The following is a 6,228-nucleotide window of genomic DNA, read 5'->3' as shown; positions in this document are numbered from 1 at the left end:
AAAAAAAAAAAAAAAAAAAAAAAAAAGGATAAGTTTATCACTCAGTCAGCAGCAGACATTAGAAAACAACTTCAAAAGTCCGCATTAGGCCTGGAGCAAAACTTAAAAACCCTATTGAACTTGGCAACCTCGGTTTTTTATAATAGAGATCAGGAAGAGCAGGAGGAACAGGACAAATGAGATAAGAAAAAGGCCACCACTTTAGTCATGGCCCTCAGGTAAGCAGACTTTGGAGGCTCTGGAACATGGAAAGGCTGGGCACATCGAATGCCTGATAGGGCTTGCTTCAAGTGCAGTCGACAAGGACACTTTAAAAAAGATTGTCCGAATAGAAATAAGCCTTCCCCTTGTCCATGCCCCTTATGTCAAGGGAATCACTGGAAGGCCCACTGCCCCAGGGGATGAAGGTCCTCTGAGTCAGAAGCCACTAACCAGATGATCCAGCAGCAGGACTGAGGGTGCCCGGGGCAAGTGCCAGTCCATGCCGTCACCCTCGCAGAGCCCCGGGTATGCTTGACCATTGAAGGCCAGGAGGTTAACTGTCTCTTGGACACTGGCGTGGCCTTCTCAGTCTTACTGTCCTGTCCCAGACAACTGTCCTCCAGATCTGTCACTGGCCAAGGGGTCCTAGGACAGCCAGTCACTAGATACTTCTCCCAGCCACTAAGTTGTGACTGGGGAACTTTACTCCTCACATGCTTTTCTAATTATGCCTGAAAGCACCACTCCCTTGTTAGGGAGAGACATTCTAGCAAAAGCAGGGCCCATTTTACGCTCGAACATAGGAGAAGGAACACCTGTTTGTTGTCCCCTGCTTGAGGAAGGAATTAATCCTGAAGTCTGGGCAACAGAAGGACAATATGGATGGGCAAAGAATGCCCATCCTGTTTAAGTTAAACTAAAGGATTCCACCTCCTTTCTCTACAAAGGCAGTACCCTCTTAGACCTGAGGCCCAAAAAACACTCCAAAAGATTATTAAGACCTAAAAGCCCAAGGCCTAGTAAAACCATGCAATAGCCCCTGCAATACTCCAATTTTAGGAGTACAGAAACCCAACAGACAGTGGAGGTTAGTGCAAGATCTCAGGATTATTAATGAGGCCGTTGCCCTTCTATACCCAGCTGTACCTAACACTTATACTCTGCTCTCCCAAATACCAGAGGAAGCAGAGTGGTTTACAGTCCCGGACCTTAAGGATGTCTTTTTCTACATCCCTGGACCTTAAGGATAGTCTACATCCTGACTCTTAATTCTTGTTTGCCTTTGAAGATCCTTCAAACCCAACATTTCAACTTACCTGGACCGTTTTACCCCAAGGGTTCAGGGACAGCCCCCATCTATTTGGCCAGGTATTAGCCCAAGACTTGAGCCAATTCTCATACCTGGACACTGTAGTCATTTGGTACCTGGATGATTTACTTTTAGCCACCCGTTCAGAAACCTTGTGCCATCAAGCCACCCAAGCACTCTTAAATTTCCTCACCACCTGTGGCTACAAGGTTTCCAAACCAAAGGCTCAGCTCTGCTCACAGCAGGTTAAATACTTAGGGCTAAAATTGTCCAAAGGCACCAGGGCCCTCAGTGAGGAACGTATCCAGCCTATACTGGCTTATCCTCATCCCAAATCTCTAAAACAACTAAGAGCGTTCCTTGGCATAACAGCCTTCTGCCGAATATGAATTCCCAGGTATGGTGAAATAGCCAAGCCATTATATGCGCTAATTAAGGAAACTCAGAAAGCCAATATCCAATTAGTAAGATATATACCTGAAGCAGAAGCAGCTTTCCAGGCCCTAAATAAGGCCCTAACCCAATCCCCAGTGTTAAGTTTGCCAACAGGGCAAGACTTTTCTGTATATGTCACAGAAAAAACAGGAATACCTCTAGGAGTCCTTACACAGGTCCGAGGGACGAGCTTGCAACCCGTGGCACACCTGACTAAGGAAATTGATTTAGTGGCAAAGGGCTGGCCTCATTGTTTACAAGTAGTGGCAGCAGTAGCAGTCTTAGTATCTGAAGCAGTTAAAATAATACAGGGAAGAGATCTTACTGTGTGGACATCTCATGATGTAAATGGCATACTCGCTGCTAAAGGAGACTTGTGCCTGTCAGACAACTGTTTGCTTAAATATCAGGCACTATTACTTGAAGGGCCAGTGCTGAGAACTGCACACTTGTGCAACTCTTAACCCAGCCACATTTCTTCTAGACAATGAAGAAAAGATAGAACATAACGTTCAACAGGTGATTGCTCAAACCTACACCACTTGAGGGGACCTTCTAGAGGTTCCCTTGACTGATCCTGACCTCAACTTGTATACTGATGGAAGTTCCTTTGTAGAAAAAGGACTTTGAAAAGCGGGGTATGCAGTGGTGAGTGATAATGGAATACTTGAAAATAATCCCCTCACTCAAGGAACTAGCGCTCAGCTGGCAGAACTAATAGCCCTCACTCGGGCACCAGAATTAGGAGAAGGAAAAAGGGTAAATATATACACAGACTCTAAGTATGCTTACCTAGTCCTCCATGCCCACACAGCAATATGGAGAGAAAGGGAATTCCTAACTTCCGAGGGAACACCTATCAAACATCAGGAAGCCATTAGGAGATTATTATTGGCTGTACAGAAACCTAAAGAGGTGGCAGTCTTACATTGCTGGAGTCATCAGACAGGAAAGGAAAGGGAAATAGAAGGGAACTGCTAAGCCGATATTGAAGCCAGAAGAGCTGCAAGGCAGGACCCTCCGTTAGAAATGCTTATAGAAAGACCCCTAGGATGGGGTAATCCCCTCCGGGAAACCAAGCTCCAGTACTCAGCAGGAGAAATAGAATGGGGAACCTCACAAGGACATAGTTTCCTCCCCTCAGAATGGCTAGCCACTGAAGAAGGAAAAATACTTTTGCCTGCAGCTAACCAATGGAAATTACTTAAAACTCTTCACCAAACCTTTCACTTAGGCATTGATAGCACCCACCAGATGGCCAAATTATTATTTACTGGACCAGGCCTTTTCAAAACTATCAAGCAGATAGTCAGGGCCTGTGAAGTGTGCCAAAGAAATAATCACCTGCACTGCAGGCCATACATTTCAATTCTTGTATCTTTAACATCCTTATTAAGTTTGTCTCTTCCAGAACCGAAGCTGTAAAACTACAAATTGTTCTTCAAATGGAGCCCCAGAAGCAGTCCATGACTAAGATCTACTGCGGACCCCTGGACCAGTCTGCTAGCCCATGCGCCGACGTTGATGACATCGAAGGCACCCCCCTGAGGAAATCTCAACTGCATCACCCCTACTATGCCCCAATTCAGCAGGAAGCAGTTAGAGTAGTCATCGGTTAACCTCCCCAACAGCACTTGGGTTTTCCTGTTGAGAGGGGGTACTGAGAGACAGGACTAGCTGGATTTCCTAGGCCGACTAAGAATCCCTAAGCCTAGCTGGAAAGGTGACCGCATCCACCTTTAAACATGGGGCTTGCAACTTAGTTCACACCCAACCAATCAGGTAGTAAAGAGAGCTCACTAAAATACAAATTAGGCAAAAACAGGAGGTAAAGAAATAGCCAATCATCTATCACCTGAGAGCATAGCGGGAGGGACAATGATTGGGATACAAACCCAGGCATTCGAGCCGGCAATGGTAACCCCCTTTGGGTCCCCTCCCATTGTATGGGAGCTCTGTTTTCACTCTATTACATCTTGCAACTGAACACTCTTCTGGTCCATGTTTGTTACAGCTTGAGCTGAGCTTTGTCTCACCATCCACCACTGCTGTTTGCCACTGTCACAGACCCACTGCTGATTTCCACCCCTCCGGATCCGGCAGGGTGTTCACTGCACTCCTGATCCAGTGAGGCACCCATTGCTGCTCCTGATCGGGCTAAAGGATCGCCATTGTTCCAGCATGGCTAAGTGCCTGGGTTCTTCCTAATCAAGCTGAACACTAGTCACTGGGTTCCATGGTTCTCTTCCGTGACTTCTAATAGAGCTTCTAATAGAGCTATAACACTCACTGCATGGCCCAAGATTCCATTCCTTGGAATCCATGAGGCCAAGAACCCCAGCTCAGAGAACAAGAGGCTTGCTGCCATCTTGGAAGCAGCCCGCCACCATCTTGGGAGCTCTATGAACAAGGACCCCCTGGTAACATCAGCTTGTCAAAGTCATTCTCCATCCAGCTTTGTTCTGTTGCTGGCAAGGAGCTGCAATCCTTTGGAGAAGAAGAGGCACTCTGGTTTTTAGAATTTTCAGCTTTTCTGCTCTGATTTCTCCCCATCTTTGTGGTTTTGTCTACCTTTGGTCTTTGATGCTGGTGACCCACAGATGGGGTTTTGGTGTGGATGTCCTTTTTGTTGATGTTGATGCTATTCCTTTCTGTTTGTTAGTTTTCCTTTTAAGAGCCAGGCCCCTCAGCTGCAGGTCTGTTGGAATTTGCTGGAGGTCCACTTCAGACCCTGTTTGCCTGGGTATCACTAGTAGAGGCTGCAAAACAGCAAATTTTGCAGAACAGTAAATATTGCTGCCTGATCCTTCCTCTGGAAGCTTCGTCCCAGAGGGGCACCCGCCTATATGAGGTGTCAGTCAGCCCCTGCTGGGAGGTGTCTCCCAGTAAGACAACACGGGAGTCAGGGACCCACTTGAGGAGGCAGTCTCTTCGTTCTCAGAGCTCAAACACCATGCTGGGAGAACCACTGCTCTCTTCAGCACTGTCAGACAGGGACTTTTAAGTCTGCAGAACTTTCTGCTGCCTTTTGTTCAGCTATGCTGCACCCCAGAGGTGGGGTCTACAGAGGCAGAGCTGTGGTGGACTCTGCCCAGTTTGAGCTTCCCCAGCCACTTTGTTCACCTACTCAAGCCTCAGCAATGGTGGACGTCCCTCCCCCTACCAGGCTGCTGCCTCGCAGGTTGATCTCAGACTGCTGTGCTTGCAGTGAGCAAGGCTCTGTGGGCATGGACCCACTGAGCCAGGCACGGGATATAATCTCCTGGTGTGCCATTTGCTAAGACCGTTGGAAAAGCACAATATTTGGGTGAGAGTGTCCCAATTTTCCAGGTACAGTCTGTCACAGCTTCCCTTGGCTAGGAAAGGGAAATCTCCTGACCCCTTGAGCTTCCTGGGTAAGGTGATGCCCTGCCCTGCTTCAGCTCACCCTCCGTTAGCTGCACCCACTGTCCAACCATTCCCAATGAGATGAACCAGGTACCTCAGTTGGAAATGCAGAAATCAATGTCTTCTGTGTTGATCACCCTGGGAGCTGCAGACTGGAGCTGTTCCTATTCAGCCATCTTGGAACAGACCTCCAGAAAATCTGAATATGTTCTTACCAAATGTATGAGTAATGCAAAGTTCACAAGGACGACTAATGTATTAAATGACAGATTCCACATTCAAATTAGTCAGAATAGCTAGAATGATGAACCAAAAGCCCCAAGATGAAATTTTATGGGGAAAAATGTAAAGCTAAACCTTCAGGTTCAAAAAACTACTTGCAAGAATGAACTGAAGGACTTGGATGAGAGCAACTCATGTGGGGAAATTTCTGGATATTGATAGTTGACACTAGCTTAATAGGAGATAGCATTATGACTTGATTTCTCAAAAAGGTAACCAAATTTTAGACCACATTGATACTGTACTAATATCAACTAACTCATCAATCAAGTTTCTTCCCAATAGATTAAAATGATTTTAAAATAGGTCATTGAAATGCTTACTGGGGCAAATGCTAAGCATCTATCAAATACAAAATGAGCAGCCTGAAGATTCCAAACTGTTTCTTCTAAATCGTGCACTTCCTCACAGAAGGAGCTAAGTATGTACCAGGCCAAGGACTTGGAGAAGCAGAAATAGATCAGGCTGGAGCTGTGGGCATAGCCATTGCCCTACAACAAACTGCATGGGCTGCAGCAGCACTTGGCGCCCCGCCCAGGCACTCCCTCACTTCTGCCCTCAGAATTTCACACACAGGTCTCTTGCACCCCACCCCCTCAACTCCATACTATACAGAGAAAGGAATTCTGGGAGCTATAGTTCCAGCTTAGTTAAATTGACACCATGCTAATCCAACACATCTGAAAGATTATTATTATTTATTTATTTATTTTTTATTTTTTATTTTTTATTATACTTTAAGTTCTAGGGTACATGTGCATAACGTGCAGGTTTGTTACATATGTATACTTGTGCCATGTTGGTGTGCTGCACCCATCAACTCGTCAGCACCC

This window comes from Rhinopithecus bieti, unplaced genomic scaffold (genome assembly GCF_001698545.2).
Source record: "Rhinopithecus bieti isolate Rb0 unplaced genomic scaffold, ASM169854v2 scaffold_3040, whole genome shotgun sequence".
NCBI lineage: Eukaryota > Metazoa > Chordata > Mammalia > Primates > Cercopithecidae > Rhinopithecus > Rhinopithecus bieti.
This window is presented reverse-complemented; position numbering follows the sequence as displayed.